Raw genomic sequence first — 25,554 nt, 5'->3', positions numbered from 1 at the left:
GGGGCAACAGGGAAGTGATAGGCAGGCGAGGAGAAGGTGTAAAAAGGGGAAGAGAGTGGGGAATCGACAAAGAGGGGAGCATCCTGGTAATTGGTTCTACATGCTCGCCAAAGCCTCCACGTTCTTCCGGTAATGGGGCAACCAAAATTACACGCAATCACCACGGTTAGCACAGCTACTGATGTGACACATTACAGTTCAGTTTGAATTCCGAGTTCAATTCGGGCATCATCGATAAGGAGACGGTATAGTCCTCCCCATGGAATGTGTGTGTTTTCCTCAGGCATTCTGGTTTCTTCCCACAATCCAAAAACCTACCGGATAGGTTAATTAGTCATTGTAAATTGTCCCATGATTAGGTTAGGGATAAATTGGGATTGCAGATATCAGCTCAAAGGGCTGGAAGAGCCTACTCCATTCTGTATAACTAAATAAATAAAGTAACCAATACTTCAAGTGTGGATTAACTGAAGTTTTGTACAGCTGCAATGTGACTTCCTTTCTCTTATGCTTAATGTCCTGATGTATAAAGGCAAGCATGCCATTGGCTTTCTTTACTGTCCTGTCTATGAATATGATCACTTTTGGTGAGCTATAGACATGGATAAGATCCCTCTTTACATCAGTACTGTCAACAATCTGTCCTGTTAATCTATTAAACTCGTAAGAGGAAGCTGCACATAGGTCAGGGTGAGTGATTTAAAAAGAAGTGTTCACAGGCTTTCAGCTATTTCTGACAGCCCAATTGAATCAATAGACAATAGGTGCAGAAGTAGACCATTCGGCCCTTCGAGCCTGCACCGCCATTTTGAGATCATGGCTGATCATCTACTATCAATACCCGGTTCCTGCCTTGTCCCCATATCCCTTGATTCCCCTATCCATAAGATACCTATCTAGCTCCTTCTTGAAAGCATCCAGAGAATTGGCCTCCACTGCCTTCTGAGGTAGTGCACTCCAGACCCCCACAACTCTCTGGGAGAAGAAGTTTTTCCTTAACTCTGTCCTAAATGACCTACACCTTATTCTCAAACAATGCCCTCTGGTACTGGACTCTCCCAGCATCTGGAACATATTTCCTGCCTCTATCTTGTCCAATCCCTTAATAATCTTATATGTTTCAAGCAGATCCCCTCTCAATCTCCTTAATTCCAGCATGTACAAGCCCAGTCTCTCTAACCTCTCTGCGTAAGACAGTCCAGACATCCCAGGAATTAACCTCGTGAATCTACGCTGCACTTCCTCTACAGCCAGGATGTCCTTCCTTAACCCTGGAGACCAAAACTGTACACAATACTCCAGGTGTGGTCTCACCAGGGCTCTGTACAAATGCAAGAGGATTTCCTTGCTCTTGTGCTCAATTCCCTTTGTAATAAAGGCCAACATTCCATTAGCCTTCTTCACTGCCTGCTGCACTTGCTCATTCACCTTCAGTGACTGATGAACAAGGACTCCGAGATCTCTTTGTATTTCTCCCTTACTTAACTCTACACCATTCAGATAATAATCTGCCTTCCTGTTCTTACTCCCAAAGTGGATAACCTCACACTTATTCACATTAAACATCATCTGCCAAGTATCTGCCCACTCACCCAGCCTATCCAAGTCACCCTGAATTCTCCTAACATCCTCATCACATGTCACACTGCCACCCAGCTTAGTATCATCAGCAAATTTGATGAATCACAACTCATTCGCAAGGGAATATAAAAATAAGGTTGGGATGACCAGAGTGGCCATTGCTGGAGTGAACAGTGTTAGAGTGAGGAGGCTTTGGCTCATCAGGCTTGGGTGAGTTAAATTTCCCTTTCTACATTCTTCGTTACTGAGTGCAGTGAGAATGGCTCCAGGGGCTGTGTGTGTTCTTTGTGAAAGATGTGGCAATTCTGGGAGACCTCCGGAATCCTGGATGACCACATCTGCCCCAGGTGCACTGAGCTGTAGTCCCTCAGAGAATGTGTTAACCATATAACCATATAACAATTACAGCACGGAAACAGGCCATCTCGGCCCTTCTAGTCCGTGCCGAATGCTTACTCCCACCTAGTCCCACTGGCCCGCAATCAGCCCAGAACCCTCCATTCCTTTCCTGTCCATGTACCTGTCCAATTTTTTAAAAAATGACAAAATCAAACCTGCCTCTACCACTTCTACCGGAAGCTCATTCCACACAGCTACCACTCTCTGAGTAAAGAAGTTCCCCCTCGTGTTACCCCTAAACTTTTGCCCCCAACTCTCAACTCATGTCCTCTTGTTTGAATCTCCCCTACTCTCAATGGAAAATGCCTATCCACATCAACTCTATCTATCCCCCTCATAATTTTAAAAACCTCTAACAAGTCCCCCCTCAACCTTCTACGTTAAGGAACTGGACCAGCAGATCAATAACCTTTGGCTCATATGGGAAATTGAGGAGGTGATAGATGGGAGCGGCAGGGAAGTAGTCATGCCTAAGTTGCAGAGCAGGTGCCTGGGTGACAGGAGAAAAAAAGGAAATGGGCAGCTAGTGCAGAGCACCTCTGTGGCCATTCCCCTCAATAATAGGTATATGGATATTATTGAGGGGGGACGATGTATTGGGGTGGTGGGGGAGCCACAGCGACCTGGTCTCTGGCACTGAGTCTGTTGCTCTGGCTCAGAAGGAAGGGAGGAGAAGAGGATTGCAGTAGTGACAGGGGATTCCATTGTTAAAGGAGTAGGCATGAGATTCTGTGGCCATGAAAGAGACACCCGGTTGGTACATTACAGATCAGCCTCTGGCTGTTACGTGTTTAACTTTTTTTGCAGAATTTGTTCTTTTTTTTAAACACATTGGGTGTTTGGTGCCCTTTGCTGTGTGTTTTCTTTCTTTGTTTTGAGGCTGCCTGCAAGAAGACAAATCTCAAGGCTGTATATGGTTTACTACCTTAATAGGAAACATACTTTGAACTTTGTAAAAAACAGAAAGCACAAAAGAATATCAAAAGGTTTTCAATTCCCAAAGAAATTATTTACTAATATATCTTTATTCACGGTGCACACTTCCCGGAGGAAATCCCCCTTCTAGGCTGATGACATTGATGTGCCTGCCATTGACATCGTTGGGAAATTCCCCGGGATACTGTTGCCAGTTGTGTGTACTGACCAAGGGAATGCATGAATGAAGCTGATAACACACGCGCACCAATATCTCACCAAAAATGCTCAACTTCTCAGTTCAGTCTCACTATCACGATCATGACTGTAGTCACCGGCTCGCACAGAAACATCTGGAATGTTTGACTGTTTTTCACATAGCAACGGTTGCAGTTGCTTAAATAAACTCCCGCAAATCGTCAAGAAGCAAAACATTTTTGAAGAGGAGTATTGCACGAGCTCCGCTTAGTCGTCATTGTAAAGATGTTTGAATAGATAAAGGCCTCAGTGCATTGGAATCTGCGGGAATCACCGCCGGGATGTTAGCTTGTTCTGAAGAAAGTTTCCATAGCGTCAAAAAACTGAGGATTTGTTTCATTTTTATTTGCATTGGAGATCTGCCTTAACCTCTCTTAACCTATGCACTACAAAGAATGGTGCTCTTCAGCTGCTGACTAACCGTGTGCTAAGACAGCACATTGGCATAGTGAGTAAGGCCGCTGCCTCACAGCGCTGGATGTTAGCCCTGACCTCAGGTGCTGTTTGCACCTGTCCCGGCTTCCTCCCATATCACAAAGGCTTGCAATCGGCACTTTAGGTGGTCATTGCAAAACCCCCAGTGTGTAGGTGAGTGAGAGAATCGAGGAGAGTTGGTGAGCATGAGGGGGGAGAGCACAGAATGGGTTATTGTAAATGGTTGCTCCTCGGGAGGCTGAAGAAATTCAGCGCGCCCCTTTCGACCATCGATAGTTTTTTTTTAATCGATGCACCATAGAAAGGATCCCATCGGTGTACATCACGGCTTGTTACGGCAATTGCTCTGCAAGAAACTGTGGAGTTGCGGACAGCGCTCCGCACATCAGGGAAAACAGCCTCCCTTCAATAGATTCTGGCTATAGTTGTCACTGTCTCAGTAAAGCGGCGAACATGATAAAAAATAACACCCACCCTTGTCCCCCGTGCCATGAGAGAGAAGATAAAACCGCCTGAGAGCGCATACCACCACCTCAAGGAGAACTATTTCGCTGTTATGGGCTGTTGAATGACCGCTTAGTGCAATAAAAAGGACACTTAACCTCATAATCTACTTCGTTGTGACCTTGCGCCTTGCTGTCTGCCGGCACTGTACATTCTCTGTAAGTGTCACATTCTTCTGCATCCTGTCACTGTTTTCCCTACTACTGTGTCTGCGCACTGTTCTAACGAAAAGACGCGTCTGGATGGTACGCCAAACAAACGTTGTCGCTGTAACTTGGTGCGTGCGGTTTAAACCCATTTACCCAGGTATTCAATGGGCCGAGGAACCAGTTTCCACGCGGAATAGCTCCCCATAACAATAACTGGCTGCTAAAAAATACTGTTTGAACTGATTATCAAATGTAGTTCTGAATGTTTGCAGCCCCGTCACCTTTGCACGTAAGATGTGCAGTGTGAGAGCGCAGAAAGCCCCATCAATGGTCACCAAGGCGTTAAAGCCTTTGAGTAGTCACTTGATAGTTCATTCGCGGGCACACTTTCCCTCTTGTCTCCTGCCTGAACACCTTGCTGACGATATAGCCAATACAGCCCGGACAAAAGAAACGTGGAGTTAGCCATGTGTCGCAGGAGCCGGCTCCTATTAAAACCGTTCCTGAGCCGAGAGTCCCTTTTGTGATCAGATAGCAGACCACCGGCGAATCGATTGGTCTTGGAACTTTTACGTGGAATGAGAATTCTTCCTATGAGCTGAGTCACTGGTGGGTCGGCGGTGTGCCTGGGAAGGGGGCGGTGGGGAGGAGGCTGGGAAGAGGGGAGGGATGTAGCAGTAGGAACCTTTGTGGTTCACCATAAATGGTATGTTAAAACAATCTTCCAAAAAAACAGTGTGGCTGCAGCTTTAATTCATCACTTCTACAGTCAGCCTAAAGGCATCTTATTACTGAGAAGATGCCAAAGTTCATTGCTTTCAGAGATACTATATAAACGGAGAGGGTGCTGGCTTGGCTGACTATCCACACTCTGCAGTTTCTATATTAAAAAGGTGGGGGCTTCAGCTTTGTTGTTGAGCACCTACACACGAACTGGTGGTGCAAGGTCTATCTTCAATGCAAGAACAATCCTGCAGCTCAGAGCCAGAAGGACAAGTTTTTCAGAGGCAAAGGGATTGAATTACTTAAGTCTGCTCACCGTAGAGGCTGAATGACTTGCACCCAGCACAACTTAAGGTAAGAAAGAATTTCTCCTAAACTGCTCCGAACTTCAGTATCTGTGCTGCCTATTTACTTGTGATTTGAAATCTCTGATTTTAATCGGCACGGCACCTTGCTTTAAGCGCGTCCCTGGTGAGAGAGCCGGAGTAATGCTGACGGTGCAGGAATTGCCGAAGAGGAGAATTTTTTGTCTTTTCTCCCCCCCTCGTATTGAATTGTAAGTCTCCCCTCTGGTGTGGTCATTGTGGAGATGGAGGGTGGAGTACGCAGAATTTGTGAGGAATCTTTCCATTAGTACGGAACGGGGAGAGTTTGTGCAAGGCACCTGCGTATTTCGCTCGGTATAGCCTTCAGCACAAGACTTCGTGGCTACAGCCGAGCCTCCTCAAATGAGTGACTCGATCTGACAGTTCAGAGAGCTACTGTGCTAAGACAGTTGCGGCTCCCGGGCGACTCACCCTGCTGGAGTGGATTGCTTCTCTCTCTCGCCTGCTTGGCTTTCCGGCTGGCGGACAGATTTATGATACGGCAGCGAGCCCGCGTGAGGAGGGACCCGGCTTTCAGACCACTGCTGTGGAAACAGCCATAGCACCGGATCACTGGCTCGCTGCTGCGCGGCTGGCCGGGGATGCTGAGGCAGAAACGCCAACCTGGCTGCGCTCTGTGGGGAGTCCGGCACTGAACTCTGTTCCGGCTCTTTTCACTGAAGCCTGAAGTGCTCAGGCTGACAGTTCACTAGCTTCATGACCTCCTCCCCGACCTTCTCTCTGCCAGAGGGCACACCCCGGGACTGGGGATCAATTCTGTCTCTTCAGATCTCGTTCCCGTGCCCTTTCCTGAGGCCGACGTAGGCCGAAGCGGCAGGCACCCATCGGCTCTGATCCTCTCTCACACACACACACACACACACACGCACACACACACACACACACACACACACACACACACACACACACACACACACTCACTCGCGCTTGCTCACTCACAGACACACTCACTCACAACACACATCACCACGATAAAGACACACACACAATCATTCGCACACTCACAGGCACACTCTCACTCGCACACTCACACCCCTCTCTCACGCACTCATTCTCACACACAAAACTGCCGCTCTCTTACAGCGTCTGCCTCTTTGCCCGATGAGACTGACCCGTGTGCGTTTAGCCGGGAGAGACCAAACCACCGAGCCACCAGATATCATTTCATCGCTTTATTTTACTTTGATTTGATTTGTCTCATTCTCCTGCCTGCGCCCGTCCCTCCGCAGTGATCCCTGCCCCGCTGCGGGACAGGTTTGCGCTCTCGCTTTCTGTCTCACGCCCCGGAGCCATCGGATCCCTGCCAAGCCCTTTCGCTTTTGCCAGGGTTTCCAATCTTCTTTTTTATGCCGGGGACCAATGCCATTGTCCGCGGAACCCCCGGTTTTGCCGAGAACCCGGGGCAGTGTCAGTCCAGTGGCTCCGGCGAGAAAGCCGCAATACAAGAGGCAGGGAGGGGGCGGCTGACACCCCCATTCGTCAGGCAACACTGCTCACCTGCCTGTTTCAATGCCCTAAAGGTGATGAAGCCCAGCCGAGAAAGGGTAAAAAAGACTGCACCAATACTCTCTGTCCGAAACGTCGACTCTTTATTTATTTCCATAGCCTGACCTGCCGGAGCTCCTCCAGCATTTAGTGTGTGTAAGCCTTTTACAGAGTCTGCTGCTTTTAAAGTACATCCTTCCCGGCGCATTAAATTGCGCGGATCTTTACTTAAATCTCCTTGAACTTTCGCATTAGAAGCGAGCCTTCTTTTAGAATTAGTAGTGTGAAGAGCCTGCCCCGCAACCAGATTTTAAAGGACCCATTGAGAGGGTAACAGATGTCAGAATCCAGCCCTCCGCGCAGACAACCCGCGACTGTTCGCCGCCCGGCTTTGTTTGATTTGCATCCTCTTGCGCTGTTTCTGGTGTTAGCAAGCCGGTGGGAAAATAAACTGCTTGCTCCCTGGTGTGATCTAATTTTAAAGCCCGATACTTTGGGTTATCTTGATTTTTTTTTAAAAAAACCCTGAAAAACCAAAGGAGTTTATCATAGCACAACTTTTTCAAATTGACTGAGAATGTTTCCCAGATAAATTATCCCGCGAGAGGAGCGCTGAAGAGCAAATGCTTCCCTGACATACAACATTCCTGATTTCCACCTGGGGTGCCAACGCGACTGGGTAGACTGAATTGCTCTAATTTCCCCTTGTCCGGTCGATTCAATTGTATAGTTGGAGTGTAAATGAACCATTTGCTGTGTGGCTGGTGTTCGGATTATAGCTTGGCAATGGCATGAACGCGGCGCCTTGTCTACATCCTCTATCAACATGGCAAGCACGTGTACTGGATGTGCGGTGGGCAATTTAGAATCGGTGTCTGCCGCTATGCCTGCAGCCTCCAGCGACCTGTTCATCTCTGGCCAGTCCGCTTGGATTTGTTCACCCATTCTAACCTTCCCCACCGTGGTTGAATATTAGTAACAATTTCCTCCACCAGCACCCCCACCCCCCCCACCCCCGTTTCCAGAAGGAGTGAGCTCATTCTATCCCAATGAGTAGAATTAAGTGCAGGCTCCGTCCCCCACATAAAAAGCTGCAGATGCTGGAAACCTGAAATAAAAGTTGAAAGTACTGGAAATACTCAGCAGGGCAGGCAGTGTCTGAGGGGGTAACAGCATAAATATTTCAGGGTCATCACCCCTCAGAACAGGAAGAGAAAGTAAGCAGGAAGGAGGGATGCTTTCTTTGCAGATAGGAGGGGTGAACAGAACAGAGGGAATGCCTGTGAGAGAGTGGAGACCAATACTGACCAGCTGACCAACTCTCACTGACTGACAAGAGAAGATCTGCAGATGCTGGAAACTCGAAGCAGCACACACACACAAAATGCCGGAGGAACTCAGCAGGCCAAGCAGCATCTATGGAAAAGAGTAAAGTTGACGTTTCAGGCCGAGAACCTTCATCAGTCCGGCATTTCGTGTGTCTGTCCTGGTGAAGGGTCTCAGCCCCGGAACGCCGACTGTACTCTTTTCCATAGATGCGACCTGGCCTGCTGAGTATCTCCAGCATCTTGTGTGTGGTGCTGAGCAATGCTCACTGCCAGCTAAGGGAGGAAAGAGGATCCTTGGGGTAAATAGACATTAAATATTATCTCTGTTTCAACAAACAGTGTGCTGGAGCAACTCAGTGACCTGAACAGCATCTGTGGAGGGGCGAGGAACTGGCAATGTCTGAAGTCCAAGCCCTGCATCAGGACTGATATGACCCACAGTACTCCTCCCTCTGAATGCTTGTCGCTGGAGATTCAGTATCTGCAGTTCTTTGTGTTGTCTCTGTTTCTATGCACAGCAGCTACCTGACCTGCTGCGAATCTCCATTGTATCACAGCTTCTAGCTATTCACATGAATAGTTGCAGAAGTGATGTGGCGGGAGAGGGCGGTGGCCTGTGTGCCCTCATTCACGATATTCCACCCCGTTATCGGCGTGCAAGGGTTTTCACATGACCCCTGTGGTGAAAGAGGGAGAAGCGAGCCTGGTGTGGCAACTGCTGGGAAAATGGATTTACTTCAACCAAACCAACTTGCATTTAATGTAATGAGTTGTTCTGGTGCCACCTGTGAGCACTGTCTCACCATTCCCATTTTGTACTCGATGCTCATTTTATGTCTTTGCACAGTTTTGCTTCCACAAGGCAACAAATTTCATGTCATTGTTATATCAGTGATGATACACCGGATTCTGATTCTGAGAAACTTTTCAAATAGATCTCCATTAAGAAAGAAAAAGACTTGTGAGACTTAGGGCAAAAGTTTCAGATCCTCAGGTCTTGGCAGATGAAAGTACGGTCAATGGCAGAGGTTCTGAGGGTGCCAAAGCTGGAGGAGCATTAAGTTCTTGCACAGTTGTATAGCAGAAGCGGGTTACAGAGCTGGGAAGGGGCAGTAACCAGGAAGAAATTAAATCTAACAGCATATCAGCTGATAAAAGCAATGATCACAACCGAAGACTCAATGGTGGTATTTGGTCACACCCCTCATCCTTCTAGTTTACTGCTGGTGAGAACCATTGGCTTAGGAAACAGAGGAAATGTGGTCTTGGCACGAGCATTACAGGATTATTGAGTCAAGCCGTAAAGGATACCAAACATAAGGGGCAGTAAGTAAAAATGGAGAAAAATCCTGTATAGAGTTATCTCAGCACAGATGTCAAACTTTTGGTATCTACTGTGTCCAGTTCAGTAATTACTTTTCAGGATCTGACAAAGGTATTGAAGTCTCTGTCTGTTCCGGAGAAGGTGGTTTTGAGATGGGTCTGCAAACTGAACAAGTCCTTTTTTGTGAAGGTACACACACAGTAATTTTGTCAGATGTTCCAAGATTTAGACCCGGTTATGATGAAGAACCGGTGAGGCATTTCCAGATCTGGACAGTTTGCCAGATCTAGGGGACCATGCAAGATGTGGACTTCCTGGTCATCATTTGTCTGGGTAGAAGAGGGAGTGTTTTTTCAGATGCTTTCCTCCACAGACTGTCAGCAGGATCAGCATTAGGATTCATGAATGCGATTCATAACACCAGTCCTGATGAATGTTATATCTATGCTGCCAGCTGTATTAGCTTTAGAATTTGTTTGATTAATGTAGCGTGAGCTCATCAGGAAACAAATAATTGATGGGAGATGTAAACTTGCAATTGTCATAAATTAACATTAATGTGTAATAATCAGAGGGAACATAAAAAACCAAAGGACTTAATTGCAACAATAAAAGAGGGGCCATTTTAAGTAAAGCATTATAAAAGAACTGGCTGCATTCATTGCATACAGTACCAAGGACAGAGAGATTGCTTGTTCCACAGTTGTAGGAAAGTATGAGTTCAAGCCAGAACTCTGAGTAAATCTTACTTGGCAGCTTTGACTGGGAGCCTGATTTAATTCAAGATCTGATGCATGCCTTTAATCCCCTGTTCCAAATTGGTCAGAATTCCATTTTTATTTCCATTTGTCTGGAAGTCTACTGTCCACAGCCAGGAAATGGTGAAATATTAATATATCAATTTCATTCTTGGAGCACTTTATTCCTATTTCGATGTCTGCAAGTATGCACCGTGAGGGTTCGTCACCCGAAAGGAAACTCACCTTTTCTTTTGCAGGGTTTTTAAAAGGCTGATGCGTGCCCTCTCACACTTTGTGATCCCATCTGATTCAGACGCGTTTCAAAGTCTGTATTACAAAAGGCTGGAATCTTTGGATGAAGTGTTCATGGGAGGACTAGTTTGAGAATGGAAAGGACATGTTAATACATGAAAAGCTTTGAATGAAGCAGCCTGTCTTAGCATAAGACCAAATCAATTAAATAGAGCTACCTTGTGGGAGCAGAACATACAAGAGATCAACCACTTATGCTAGATATGTTGAGTGTTCTTTCTGAAGCTACACTGCATTCATGTTTCCTAACATATGCTTCCTGCCTCTTTTCTATACCTGTACACCTGTTCCTTTGGCAAGGAAGACACTTAATCTTCCTACTTACCTTTGTTTGCACCTACCACTAACGATTCTGTGTAACTGAGAAAATAGAAATTCATGACTGTTACCAGTCCAACTCTCCAATGTGGTCCACTCAGGTGAAGACAGAGAAGGAAAACAACAGTTCTTCTTGGCCACCACCCAAAAGCCTATGTCAACGGTGGTCTCTCATCAACGCAGTGGCATGGAATGAGCATCAACCTTATTTCTCACCTAAGAAGTGAACGTCCCACAATAAACTTTCTGATGTTCTGGAATCTTTGAAGAATAGGGGGAAAGTGATGGTCAAATAACCAGGTATTTCATCTCCAGCATTTTGGTCCTTGCTCACATTTTGTTTCCTTCGATTGCTAAGAGGAAATGTTGCTGAATTAAAACAGTACTCAGTGGGCCACAAGCACAGATTTTTTTTCTGACAAAGGTTAGATTATACAGAAATTAAATTAAAATGGGAAGAAAAGCAGCAGAAGAAATCACTTTAATGGAAGCAAAGAGCTGGATCAAGCCAGGGGAATTCCTGTTTTCCAATATTAGATTTTTTTGCTGACTTGCTGTGTCAGTGAATGAAATGAACTTTCACATTGACCCCAAGAGTTGTTCTGAGATAGTGATAGCACAAGGAGAGGCTAACCAGTGGAATCAGGCTTTCAACAGCTCACATTAAAAGTAATTTGCCTCTCAGCTCCTTGTTCCCCCCGCCACACACAAGACAGGTACAACGATCCCATATTTTCCTTCTGGTCCAGTAAATTGAATGCAGATTCAGCTGTTTTCGAGATCTAGTGAATAGCTCAGACTCGTACCAAAAACTTTGTGGAATTTCTGATTTGGAATAAAATCTGTTCTGTGAGTCTGTCTGCAAAAGAAATCTGGTTTCTAATTACTCTCTCGACGGCAAACTGCGTGTACTACCCATCACCTTTGACCTAGTAAGGTTCTGTAATAGATAATGGTCTAATGAAGGGTGGACTCCCTCCCCGAGGAGTGAGCAGTGATCCCTTCACAGCCACGTCTGTATATTTGTGTCATTTATACCACCCACTACGATGGAATCAACCGATTAATTGCAAAGCAAATGGAAATATGAAGCTTTAGTCCATTTACTGCTTTTGTGTGGAAGTATGAAACAGGGTGGAGCTTATCAAACGAATCCTAGACTATTTTAGAAACTGTAAGAAAGAATTGATTATTTTTTCGATATATCATGCAAGTAATTGTAAGAACAGAGCAGAATGATTAAACGATACTGATTGGATATTAGAGGTCAGGCTCACATTAAGAGGAGGAAGTCATCAAGGACCACTGAGCTGCCACTGGTGTATGGCACCTCTATTGCAGCCAGACAGATGCCGGACTTTGATGCCATTGTTACTTGCACCTGATCCTTGGCAGCCATCAGATTAGAATAGTAACTCTGATTTATGTGACTTTTGTAAGGAGTGTGCAGTACAGTTCTGTTCCCTCCCTCCTTTATATTTGGGACCTGGGATGGAAAGCACTATGGTGCAACAGATTATTAAATCAGTTGATGGACTTCCCAACCAGCTGTTGTTTGTGTAGCTGGGAGGAGACGGTGTACCCTGTTTAGATGGAGTGTCAGAGGTTGCAGCCTTTATCTGTGTATCTGAAGGTTGTCCAGTTCTGGCTGCATTTCCGCAAGTTCCTAAACCTTGCTCGTCAGTTGTGAGGGGGCAGCGGTGAATCTCCTGTCTGGCTTGTTCCTGGGCCTGGCCAAGGTGCCCATTCATCGATCCAGGCAGCGGGCAGTCAAGAGTTCTGCTCAAGCCAGTTGCCAGACTCTCTTCCGGGGTTACGCCCATGCCCATGTGTCCCTGGAGAAGGAGCACATGATATCCATGATTACAGTGAGGAATTTCTGTGACCATGGCTTGAATGCATTCTGGAGAGAGGTGATCATGTCATCATTTGAAACCATAAACAGTGTGTTTTATGGAATACTCTTTCCCTGCAACACTGTAAATCACTGAATAAACCATCTCTGGTGATGGAAAAAACGGTTCCGTTCTGTCATACATTACTTTTAGTTTCAGCCTCTTCGAACCCATTGAACTCCCACTGAAGAATCAGTGCAGCTATTGTAGCAACGAAGAATTTATTCCAAGATCTGTATGAAAGGAAATTTAATCCTGGATTCCCATTAAATATTTAAAATGTAGCCATAGGAGAACGTCCTTTTTGCCATCTGCTTGTATTTAATACCTGCAACGTCCAACTAAACAGCAGCTGACGTGGTTGTGCACTAAGCTGCTGTTCTTTTTCCACTTCGGTCAGATTTCTAACAGAACGAAGCTATGGGTTCTCGGGTGGTTCAGCAGATTTAACCAATAAATGGCTGAGCTGCAAAACCTTGCAGCTCCCAGTGTCGCTCCTTTCTCTCTGCTTCTGATGAAGCAAAACCATACAATCTGCCGCTGACCCCGAATGTGCGGATCTCGTTCACAAGCAAAAAAAAAAGCAGATGGCAACAAGAACTTTGGAGTGGGCAAGAGATGAAAAATGAAGTTCGATATGGATGAAGGCAAAGAAATAAATCACAAAGTTGGTGTGAGGTGTTACACTTTGGGAGAACAAACCAGGGTGGGGCTTCCACAGTGAACAGTGGGACGATGAGGAGTGTGGTAGAACAGAGGAACCTGGGAATACAGATCCATAATTCCTTGAAAGTGGTGTCACAGGTAGATAGGATCATAAAGACGGCATTGGCACATTGGCCTTCACAAATCAAAGTACTGAGTAGAGGAGTTGGAATGCTATTTTGAAGTTGTGTAAGACATTGGTAAGGACTAATTTGGATTATGGAGTGCAGATCTGGTCACCTACCTACAGGAAAGATATCAACATAATTGAAAGAGTGCAGAGAAAATTTACAAGGATGTTGCTGGGACTTGAGGACATGGGTTATGGGGAAAGGCTGAACAGCCCTTTATTTCCTGGAATACAGGAGAATGAAGTGAAATTTTATAGAGGCATACAGATTAAGAGGGGTACAGATATGGTGAATGTGTGCAGACTAGAACTAGAGGCCATGTGTAGTGTAGGCCTCCGTTAGTCTCGATAGACCATGGATTTGCGTCTTGGAAAGTTTCCAGGGCGCAAACCTGGGCAGGGTTGTATGGAAGACCGGCAGTTGCCCAAGCTGCAAGTCTCCCTTCTCCACGCCACCGATGTTGTCCAAGGGAAGGGCATTAGGACCCATACAGCTTGGCACTGGTGTCATCGCAGAGCAATGTGTGGTTAAGTGCCTTACTCAAGGACACACATGCAAGCCTCAGCCAAGGCTCGAACTAGCGACCTTCAGATCACTAGTCGAACGCCTTAACCACCTGGCCACACGCCAACGCTAGAGGCCATAGGTCTAGGGTGCAAGGTTAAATATTTAAGAGGAAACTTCACTCAGAGAGTGGTGTGAGTGTAGTAACATTTAAGAGAAGTTTTGAGCGGTACATGAACAGGAGGTATATGGTCCAGGTGCGAGTAAATGGGACTAGGCAGAAGATCAGGTCAGCGTGGACTAGATAGGCCGAAGGGCCTGTTTCTGTGCTGTAGTACTCTACAGCTCTTTGAGTTTAATAGGAAGAATAAGGTCACTTACTCCAGATGGGGCAGAGGACATAGGTGACGGGGTGGGAAATCACAAGATCACCACCAAAAGTACTACTGGGAATAATGGTATCATTTTACTTGGGGGATGATGTTGATAACATCAGGTCATAATACACTTTCCCTGATGTAATAAAGGCAGATGTGCACATAAGCATAACAAGCAAAGCATGTGAGCTTGTTTCCTTAAAGACATCACTACAGAACAGCGATGTTAACCTAAACTCTACAAGACCCTGGTCAGACCACTCTCACATGCTCAAAACTGTGTTCTGAGCTTTCCGATGAAAAGGCAAAGAAGTTTTACAGATATGAAAGGAACCTCTAGAAGGGTCTGAGGGGTGACCAAAAAATGTTTGATAGTGTGCTCATACTGAAGGCATTTACAAGTGAGGTCAGACCTGGAGTATTACACATACGATGATCATTATTGAGTATGTCAGGGGATTTGGGAGAAACCACTTCACCCAGGAAATGGCTAGAATGAGGAGTTTACAAACACAGGGTAACTGAGAAAAGGTTTAGATGCTGAAAAAGGAATCTAATCAAGCTGATGAAACAAGAAGTAAGAGAAGTATAAATTTCCAGGCCAGAGCTTGTCGCCAGTGTGAACTGACTAGGATCGCGTCCGGCACAAACCCAGACTATTGATTTGCCATTTACACCTCTGCCAACATTGGCTTGCCATCCAGCTACATACACTAAGTATTAAAAAATAATTAAACTAGGAGGGACTGAGTTATAGAGAGAGGCTCAACAGACTGGGACTTTGAATGTAGGATACTGAGATTGACATTGGGTGAATGCACACAGTCTTTTCCCCATTGTTGGGGAATCAAGAAGCAAAAGGTACAGGTTCAGGGTGAGAGCAGAGAGATTTAATGGCAGCCTGAGGGGCAGCCCTTTCACTCGGGGGTGGTAAGTATGTGGAATAAAATATAAGAGGAAGTAGTTAAAGGCAGGTAGATTAACAATATTTAATAGACCCTTGGATAGGTACATGGATAGGGAAGGTTTAAAGCAAGAGTCCCCAACCTGGGTCCATGGACCTCTTGCTTAATGGTATTGGTCCATAGCATAAAACAGGCTGGGAATCCCTGGTTTAGAGGAATGTTGGCCAAATGTGGGCAAATCGGTCCAGCATAGGTGGGAGTGTTGATTGGCATGGACCAATTGACCCAAAGGACCTGTTTCTATGCTGTATGATTCTGAGTCTATAAGTCCAAGAGTTAAATATTATTAAATATTTTAAAAGTTGTTTAATGTACCTGTAAGCAATTGAAAACAAAAGCAAACTCAGTTTAATACAAAGTAACTGTATATTATTATATATTTCTGTTCTCAATTGCAGCCAATCATTTCCAGTTAAAGAGAACGTCCCTGCAGTGGTTTAACAGGCACATTCCCCAACATAAAAACAGTGGATTAGGGGGGAGCTGCAGTAGATCTGGAGAATGCATTGCTGGAACACAGCTGAATATTGCTGTGTACAACTGGCAAGTTTTAAACTTTGGCAATTGTTCAGGAATCCCTGACATCTTGTCTCTTAGTGTGGGGTTAAATGCTGGCAACCCAGCACAGAACTGTCGGTGATTCCCAGCAGGTTCTGTCCCATTGTGCTTTGTTGAAGAGAGGCGGGAGAAGGCTCATCTGAAGGATTAATTCCTGCACAGACTTGTCAGGATGGATGACCTGAATCTGTGCTGTAATACTCCTCTGTTTTAGCTGATATTTGATAAGGCAGCTTTGGAGAAATTAAGAAACCAGAAAGAAAACTGACAGTGCAAAGGAAGCAGGTGCACCTCACATCACCTTCAAGCAACACTTCAGGGTAGCTTTTACCTTCTAAAGATTTGGCTTAATAATTGGCAACTACAACATTACACCGACTTTTTAACACCAGATGAAAGAGGGCAGTTGGCAAGAAATAAAGTCAATTAAAGTTAGCTTCAGAGAAATCAGTGGAAGCACCGTCAGACTGAATTTAAAACAGGAAGCCAATATGTCTGTAGTTAAAGCAGGAATGTGCATTGTATTCTGGTTAGATAGAGTATTAGCTCATAAACAGTGTTGTGCTAACTGATGTTTCTTTATAGAAATAACAGTTTGATGGCTTGATTCAATAGTCTCGTTTTAGGTCTCAAGTAGCATTAGCAACACGATTCTCAATATATAATGCCACGTTAGCAATTAATTCAATCTCCTGTCACGTCCCAATAAATACCACAGTGCTTAATTTTAAATAAAGGCTTATATCAAACTGACCCTACTGAAATATTCAGGATGTATCAAGATATTTACCACTCAATTAATATTAATAACAATAAGGAGAACTCTTCTATTCTTTACTAAATAATGTAAGAAAGAGTTTTACATCTGTCCCTGACGTACAAGTAGGGCCCATGAGTTGAGAAGACACATTAATTGAGGAACCACTGACTTGGGGGAATAAAAACTCATTAAGAGCTGAAAGTAATGTTGCTCTCAATCCCTGATGCAAAGTCCCACCATAGAAAGCCCCCTTTCCAGATGCATCCTAGCTTGGTATGTAGCAACTGCTCTAGCCAAGACCAGAGAGCTGAGCGTGGCCAAGTCCATCAGGCAAGCCAGCCTCCCCTCCATTGACTGTATAAATCAATACCAATACTGTATACAATTCCAGTTGCTTAAGAACACATGCGGTTCTAAACTTTCAGTGGAAATATTGACAGGAGGTAAAAGAAGTGACCATCAACATCTTTCCATATTCATTCCAGCCCTGTTGGTTATTAATAAATTAAAATTTTAAGTCTATAAATTGAGAGTAACCCCTTTTCCACCAATTAACATTTGGCAGACAATAAGCTATATCTTTTGATGTGTAATTTTTTGTATGTAGGCTAATAGTCATGCTGACACCTTGTCGAAGATTTCATTTGGTTTTCATTAGTTGTCTACAAATGAAGAGGTGGACATCTGTTTTGGATTATTTTATGAGCCCCCATGAGTCAGTGACTAAACTGAGCTATTTGCTTGAAGCAACGTTTTACACACTGCAATTATCTTTAATTATATCTCTAACATGTGAAAGAATCTCTCTGCACAATACTTTGAAGGTTTTTGCAAATTCTAACTAGGATCGGGGCATTATTCAGAGACCTTGATACATTTTGTTTTGATAGTTACCCTGCAATACAGGGCAGAGTTTTTTTGCTGTTGCTGATATATCACCAGAAGTGTTCATCTTGTACAAAAGTGTTGCTGATGGGGTGTTTTAGGGAGTATTCTGTATTAAGTGAATATAGCAGATATTAATTCAAAGAAGAACCAGTCTAAAATGTTGTGACTGTAATCTGCTGAAGTAACATTGAAATTAGTGATATAGAAGTCTTTATTCATCACAACAAGCACTTGTTCTTATGGAGGTACTCTCAGCAGAGTCTCACAAACTCAAAGGTACATCACATTTTATACTTTTAAGACCAAAGGTAACAGCAGGTGATTCAATACAACTTCAATAGTTACAATGACATCGTTTGCTTCACTATTTTGGGTTGACACCCCTGCTGGGGCAAACTAACTGACACAGGTATTCTAAAAATATTTCAAGACAGAGAGCTAGATGTCCAAGAGTATTGTCTATGCAAGGTAACTCTCTGAGTACATACTATATCAGATATTGATTGCAGCTATACCTGTGACCATGTTTAATATGCTAAGTGATAACTTCAACCAATCTGCTAGCTTGAACTCAAGTCACAATAGTGCAAGTAGCTTATCCGTGTTGTCTGGTTTGATGTAAGCCAATTAACACAACCCCATTGTCTTAAAGTTTGGCTGATGGATATGTGAACATCTCCTGGTTACTATTTTGCAAACTATATCTCTTAGTCCAGGAGTTCCCAAACTTTTTTTTAATGTCATGGACCCCCACCATTAAGTTTTAGTCTGTGGACACACTGTGCTCCATAGAAAGTGCAAACATGTGCATTTAACTTCAATTTACTCCTTGCAATTTACAATCCACATTCAGAACTGAAGACTGGTTCTTGTTTGAATTAATATTTGCTATTTTCACATGACTTTAGAATCCTCCCTGAAAGGACTGGTACCATTTTAAAATGAATAGTTTACGATTGAAAGAACATGTGCCTGAAATCCAGTTATGAAGATAATTGGCTTAATAATTCCATTTCTGTATTGTCACATATCCTTACCCAGAAAAGGTAAAATTGAGCAGATTTAAGTTTCTGGATACATATTGAAATTAACAATGTTGGAGAAACCCTTTAGAGTTGACATAATTGATATCTCAGTGTATATTTTACAGGAATTAATTAGAAAGCGATCTACAACTAATCAAAGCGCTCTGAGAAGTAGCAGTTCTCTGCCTTGATAGCTCACACTGAGATAACAATTTGTATATGTACTGAGCTGACAATTTTGTGCTTGTGAGGTAGGATGGAAAAGTCAAAGACTTCATATGTGATTTCCTAAGTAATGCAAAGTACCAGCCTGCAAAGACTTTCTGGAATTTTTATTGATTAGTTTAATGGTACAATCAAGTCAAGAAATAAATAAAATCTTTTTTAAGATGAGATAATTTGTATAAGTAAATATGAATTGAATTTTATAGCAAGCATGATATAGAGACACAAAGTACACTGATGCCCGACCTGCTGAGTTCCTCCAGCGTGCTGTACATGATATAGAAACAATGCCCATTCCAGCAAAATGGTGGGAGGCTATTGCATGTGATAGAGATACATTACATAACAAGGTTAAGACATATGTAAGGCAGCAAGAGGGAAGTTCCTTAAACATCATCAGAAAGGATTGGGTTAATTAAGTAACTGTGTAAACTTCAAATCTGCATCTTGAGTTCAGTGTAACTAGTTTCACCTGAGGATGAACACCTTTTGCTCTCTACACTAGATTGGCTTCTTCAATCACCCGTAGGACACAATGGCAGGTACTTCAGTAAATTAAAGCTGATTATAAATCTCCAGCCTCACTTATCTTACAGTTTTTATGGTTAAGAAACAGAGACACAATTTATGGTAAGTTACAAATGATCTTTAATTAGTTTCATAACACTTCTACTTGAGAGCTGGGGTGGTACAAAAGTGTAGTGGTTAGCACAGCACTTTACAGTACCAGTGACCCGGCTTCAATTCCTGCCGCTGCCTGTGAGGAGTTTGTACGTTCTCCCCTGACCGCGAGGGTTTCCTCTGGTTGGTAGGCTAGTTGGTCATTGTAAATTGTCCTGTGATTAGGCTCAGATTATATTGCAGGACTGCCGGGCGGTGCAGCTCAAAGGGCTGCAGAGGCCTATTCCACGCTGTATCTCAGTAAAATGGGGTTTGTCTTCCTTGGAGCAGAGGGACTGAGGGGGGGGGGGAATGAAGGTGTACAGACTTAGGAGCAACATAGATAGAATAGATACTAAGAACTTTTCCCCATGGCAGAGGTATCCAAGAACAGAAAGTTTAAGATTAAGATGAGGGGTAAGGGGTTTACAGGGGATCTGGAACACACTGCCCAAGTGGGGGGTGGAGGAAGCGAACCTCACCTGGATAATTAATTGAATTGCCAAGATATAGTAGGCTATGGACTAAGTTCCGGTAAATGGAAATAGATGGGACTTGATGATCAGCATTGACACGCAGTTTGTCTCTGTGACTTCATGATCTGCTCCAACTTCTCTCTATGTGGTAGCTGAGTGATAATTCTCCTGTGAAGTACATTGGCATACTTCAAAGCTGATAATGTTAGGTTTTGCATACATCAGTGCTTTCAATATGTTGCTTTTGCCTGGCTGGATCATGTTGAATTGGAGCCTTGCCTGGTGAAGCTCCTGCATGGAAATCATGGGCACACGTTTCCCTCTAAGGTCTCTGCATGGAAAGTTGAATAAATTGTGAGAAGGATCTGCTTAGTGTCCTGACTTGTATTGGGCAAATTCCTGAAACTGGGCTTGCACACAGAACTTTAATCCTGTCTAGCTTTGTTGAACCATTGGGTTGGTTACAAACTGTCACAAAGACCAAATAAGAACGAAGAAATGAAACTTAAGGTCAAAGGGTTTTAAGTGTGTTCAGAAAACCAATGAACGTTGCCAGGGAGTCAATCACTACACCAGCAGCTCTTGAGAAACCCTAGATTGATCATTTGTAGGAAGAGAAATGAGTTTCTCTTCAAAACAAAGGACTGGAATCTGGCTATTCAGCCCATCAAGTCTGCTCCAACATTAGCTCATGGCTGATTTATTTTCCATTTAAACCTCATTCTCCTGCCTTTCCACCATAATCTTTGACATCTGCTAACCCTGCTTCATATGATTTGTAAAAAATTTTTTTTAAAAAATGGTTAGCAGAGCTGGGACTTTTCTCTTTCGAGCGTAGAAGAATGAGAGGGGACTTGATAGAGGTCTACCAGATTATGAGAGGCATAGATAGGATGGATAGTCAGTACCTGTTTCCCAGGGCACCAATAGCAAACACCAGAGGGCATAGGTACAAAATTAAGGGAGGGAAGTTTAGGGGAGACATCAGGGGTAAGTTTTTAACACAAAGGGTTGTGAGTGCCTGGAATGACTTGCCAGGGATGGTGATGGAGGCTAAAACATTAGGGGTATTTAAGAGCCTCTTGGACAGGCACATGGATGAAAGAAAAATGGAGGGTTATGGGGTAGTGTGGGTTTAGTACTTTTTTTTAAGGATTATATGGGTCGGCACAACATGGAGGGCTGAAGGGTCTGTACTGTGCCATAGTGTTCTATGGTTCTATGGTTCTATCATTACTAATTAAATACGTATCAACCTCCTCTTTAAATATACTCAATGACACGACCATCTGTGGCAAGGAATTCTACAGATTCACTACCCTCGGGTTAAGAATAATCCTCCTCATCTCTGTTCTAAAGAGATATCCTTCTATTCTGAAGGTGTGTCCTCGGGCCCTGGACTCTCTACTGTTGGAAACACCCTGTGCATGTCCACTCTATCTAAAACTTTCAAGCCTTCATGTCTGAAAGTTATGAGAACATTGCCAGGACACAGGGGCCTGTGTTCTAGGAAGAGGCTGGACTTTTTCTATTTGAGTGTAGAAGATTGAGGGGTGACCTCTTGGTCCTGCAAAAGGTAGTGATTGTATGGAATGAAGTGGTTGAGGCAGGTGCAATAACAAAATTTAAAAGAGAGCTGGGCAGGCATGTGGGTAGGAAAGGTTTAGAGAGATATGGGGCCAAATGTGAGCAAATAGGAATAGAACAAAGAGACAGCTTGGTCAGAATGGACAGGATAGCTGTCTCCATGCTGTGTGACTCTTCGATTCTAAGACTTTAGCTGAAGATCTTCCTCTTTGCACCAGTCCTAGATGGCCTCCTCCTTACTCGCAGACAATGCCTCCTTTGGTTTAGACTCCTCAGGGGAAAATGTCCTCCCTGCATCCAACTTTAAGAATGTTGGGGACTGAGCAACATCTTGGGATTCTTTTCATACATCTGCTGCAAGAAGTAAAGGCTCTAACATTCAAACAGAAGGGCTTCACTGAGATCCTAGTGAAATCAAATTGTATGAAATTATTGAGAAAATGATAAAGACTGAGAATAGCTTGAATTCTTTTTTTTTCCAGTGTTTCCCCTCCTTTAAGTTATTACCACTCACAATGGTTAGCTGGCAGGTTAGTTAGCAGCAATAGTTGGGAATCTTCGCACAGAGAGCAGTGTGTGCATGGAATGAGCTGTCAGGGGAGGAAGTGAAGGCAAATGCAACAGAGCCATTTAGGAGGTTCTTAAACAGTCACGCGAAGTTGCAGAGATTGGAGGGATAAGGACATTTTTTTTGGCAGAAGGAATTAGTTTAGTTAGGTGTTTAAGTACCAGTTCAATTAGGTCAGCAGAACATTGTGGGTCAATGGACCTGGTCTTGTGCTGTACTCTTCCATGTTCGGGCTGGCCCTATCTAACGAGCAACTATGATGCATAAAAATCTGGCTGGATCTTCTGGTTCACGTCTCTGTGGCTTTGGGCAAAGACTGAAGTTTAAAGAATTTGTTATCATCGACTGTGCTTCTTTCATCTCCATACTGTACAACCAGGCACAGATTGCCATTGTCTAGGAAGCAATTGCCAACCATTTGTTTGGGTTGATGGTTGATCCATAAACCAAAAATATGATGCAATTTAAAACAGAACAAACATTCTGGAGATGACCTGCTGTTTATTGTGGTTAATAAAATGTCTGCTGACCATGATGAAATGTTAATGTGAGCAGTAAATGGACATAGCAATCTCTGAGTTTCAGACTGCTTGGTTAAATATTGCCGCAGGGTGAAAGCTTTCTTGGAAATGTTGTGATCGCATCTGATCTCCAATGTAAAGATGTAGTCAGCAGAGTTTGCAATACTTTCAGACATCTATCTGTTTGGAGAAGGTATTGTTTAGAAACTGTTCATTAGCTTAACTTTCTATTTGATGCACTTCCCACGAACTTTACTTCTTTATGCATCTTTTGCACTATTTACTTATTTTTGTAACTTATTGTAATTTTATGTCTTGCTCTGTATTGCTGCAACAAAACAAAAAACAGTTACACTAGATGTCACTGATATTAAATCTAGTCCTGATTCTGATTCAGAATCTCCCTGTAGCCACCTGCATAGCATCTACCTCAATATCCTTCCTATGTATTGTTCATCGGATCAGGTTCAGATTAGTCCATTGTCACATACACCAGGGTGTGATCAAATTCCTTGCTCATGTGAAGCTCACAGGGTAAACAATGTACATTGTTGTTTATTTAATGCATCAGTAATATTTGAGAAATATTGTAACTATATTGCTTTATTGAGCATTCTTTGTTGTTTATATATTTCTTTAGGGGTTATATATAGATATGTTAACCTCAGCTCTGTATTTTCCGTTTGATTAGTTTTGAAGTTACAAAAACATAACAGCGGTAATGGGTAAGTTTTAAAACAAATACAAGACATACATACCTGGTGAGGTGCAGCAAAATGTTTGAGTTTTAAAAGAAAAGCACAGCACATGCTCTTTGCAAAAGGAGGGAGATGATAATTTTTTTTCAAAATAAAAAGCAGAAAATAGACAGAATTCATAATTCATAAACAGTAAGTACTGGATGATGATGCTGATTATGATGATGATGATAATAATAATAATAATTTTAAAAAAGCAAAAATGGATGCCTACGTCGGAAAGATAGACAAAAGATAACTGGCTAAGGTATATTGAGTGAACTGAGCAGTATTTTGAAGCTAGTGAAATGGCCAATGAGAAATGAGTGCCAGTTTTGCTGAATGCATTGGGTAGAAGAGCGTACAGTTTGCTTAGAAGTCTGCCTGCTTCAACCAAACCAGTTGAAATGAGCTTTGCTGATATTACAAGGATAATGCAGAAACATTTAGAACCAAAACCACTGTTGATTGCAAAACACTTTAGATTGCAGAATCAAAATGAAGTCCATTTCAGTCTACATGACTGAAGTGAAGAAGTTGACTGAGCATTGTCACTTCAGTGATGAGCTTGGTGATGCACCAAGAGATCATTTAGTTTGTACAATCTTACAAGAAAGCATTAAAAATGGCTCCTAACTGAAGCACAGCTCACATTTAAAAGAGAAGGCAGACAGAGACACAATTAAGCTGCAGTCAGAAATGAAAGTAGGCATGAGCAGAATTGCAATATCTAAACAGAGAGCTGTCTGGCCAAAGAAATTGTGTTACTGTTGTGGCAGGGTCTCACATACACCAGGCCAATGTAGGTTTAAAGGCGAAACTTGTAGAAAATGCAACGAAGTAGGACCAGTACAAAGAGCACGCCAGGCACACAAAAATAAATGGACTGCATAGGGAAGGGAAAAAAAATAAAAAGTCAAGTTTCAGTTTCCAAAACAGCACTGATCTTCAGGCTGTTGATTAAAAATATGATAATGATGAGAGTGGCACAGGGCTGCGTAGCCTTGAGATTTACTATGTGAAAACTAACAATAGATAAGCAATTTGGCTTACGCCAGGAGTGAAAAACCAAATTAATTAAAGTGGAATTGGACACTGGCGTGGCTGTTTTGCTCATTGCACAAAATGAGTTTGAGTGGTATTTCAAAGATACTAAAATGAAGCCCATCAGATATCCAACTAAGAACTTATATTGGAGAAAAGATAACTCCTGTGGAAATTACATTCATGACAGTGAAATATGTGGTTAAAAATAGGAGGGCCAGCATTGTGGAGAAGTGATTGGCTGAGATGAGTACTGCTTGATTGGAGATCCATCCACCATTTGTATGCCACATTCCCTGTGACAGAGTCAACTGAAAGCAAATTAAGAAAGGTACTGGATGATGCAACAGCAGTGTTCAAGGATGGCATTAGAAAATTTAAACATATCATGGGTAAAATAATGTTAAATGAAACCCAAGTTTTTCAAAGCTCATCTGGTTCCTTATGCTATCCGTGATAAAGTAGCCAGTGAGCTGGATTACACAGAGGCTGAAGGAATTCTTTCCAAGGTTGAGTGGAGCCCAACAACTCACTGACTACGCTGTTCCAGGATCATCCATTACTTTCATGCTTGGATCTCCCCCAACCCAGTCTCAGAAGTAATAAGCAGGACAAGCAGCTGAGACATATCGAAGGTTCCTCAAAAAAGGAAGTTCGATGTTTCACTCCTGGAGTCAACTTCTACAACCACCAAGGAGGAGACCCCTGGAACCTGAGAATGTTTCACAACCACAAGACTCGCCTGACAACAGAGTGACCCTCCCCCCAGCTTGTCATGAAAGATGTTATTCCACAAGAGTAAGAAATCCTCCACAGTGATTAAGTCTTTAGGCCTGAATGGGACAATTTAAAATTTACTATGCTATGGATGTCTACGTTGCAGTTGTATAGTATACTGTGTATGTGGCTAAGTCATATTTAATATGGCAGTAATAATTGAGTAATATTGTAAATGTTTGATTAAGATCTCTTTGTTCTTTACATAATTCATAACAGGTTATATGTAAAAGTACATGAATGACATACGTCATTATGCCACCATGTCCTTCGAGGTAGCCTCATTAAAGTAAA

General features: G+C 43.2%; 1 protein-coding gene across 8 annotated transcripts in view; it reads left to right on the top strand.

The window, feature by feature from the left end:
• Window positions 1-4,927: 4,927 nt before the first annotated feature.
• The window catches only part of tncb (tenascin Cb), a 159,782-nt gene continuing 139,155 nt past the window's right edge, over window positions 4,928-25,554 (top strand). For 2 of the 8 annotated variants that reach the window (XM_073052081.1, XM_073052083.1), the window contains exon 1: window positions 4,939-5,318. The gene's annotated coding sequence lies outside the window, so the exon portion shown is untranslated. Of the gene's footprint in view, window positions 5,319-25,554 lie in introns of all 8 variants that reach the window. The other 6 variants (XM_073052082.1, XM_073052084.1, XM_073052078.1 and 3 more) reach the window with 5 other exon arrangements.

This window comes from Hemitrygon akajei, chromosome 7, assembly GCF_048418815.1.
Source record: "Hemitrygon akajei chromosome 7, sHemAka1.3, whole genome shotgun sequence".
NCBI classification, from domain to species: Eukaryota; Metazoa; Chordata; class Chondrichthyes; order Myliobatiformes; family Dasyatidae; genus Hemitrygon; species Hemitrygon akajei.
Note: the sequence above shows the minus strand (reverse complement) of the source record. Positions and strands in the feature narration are given on the sequence as shown.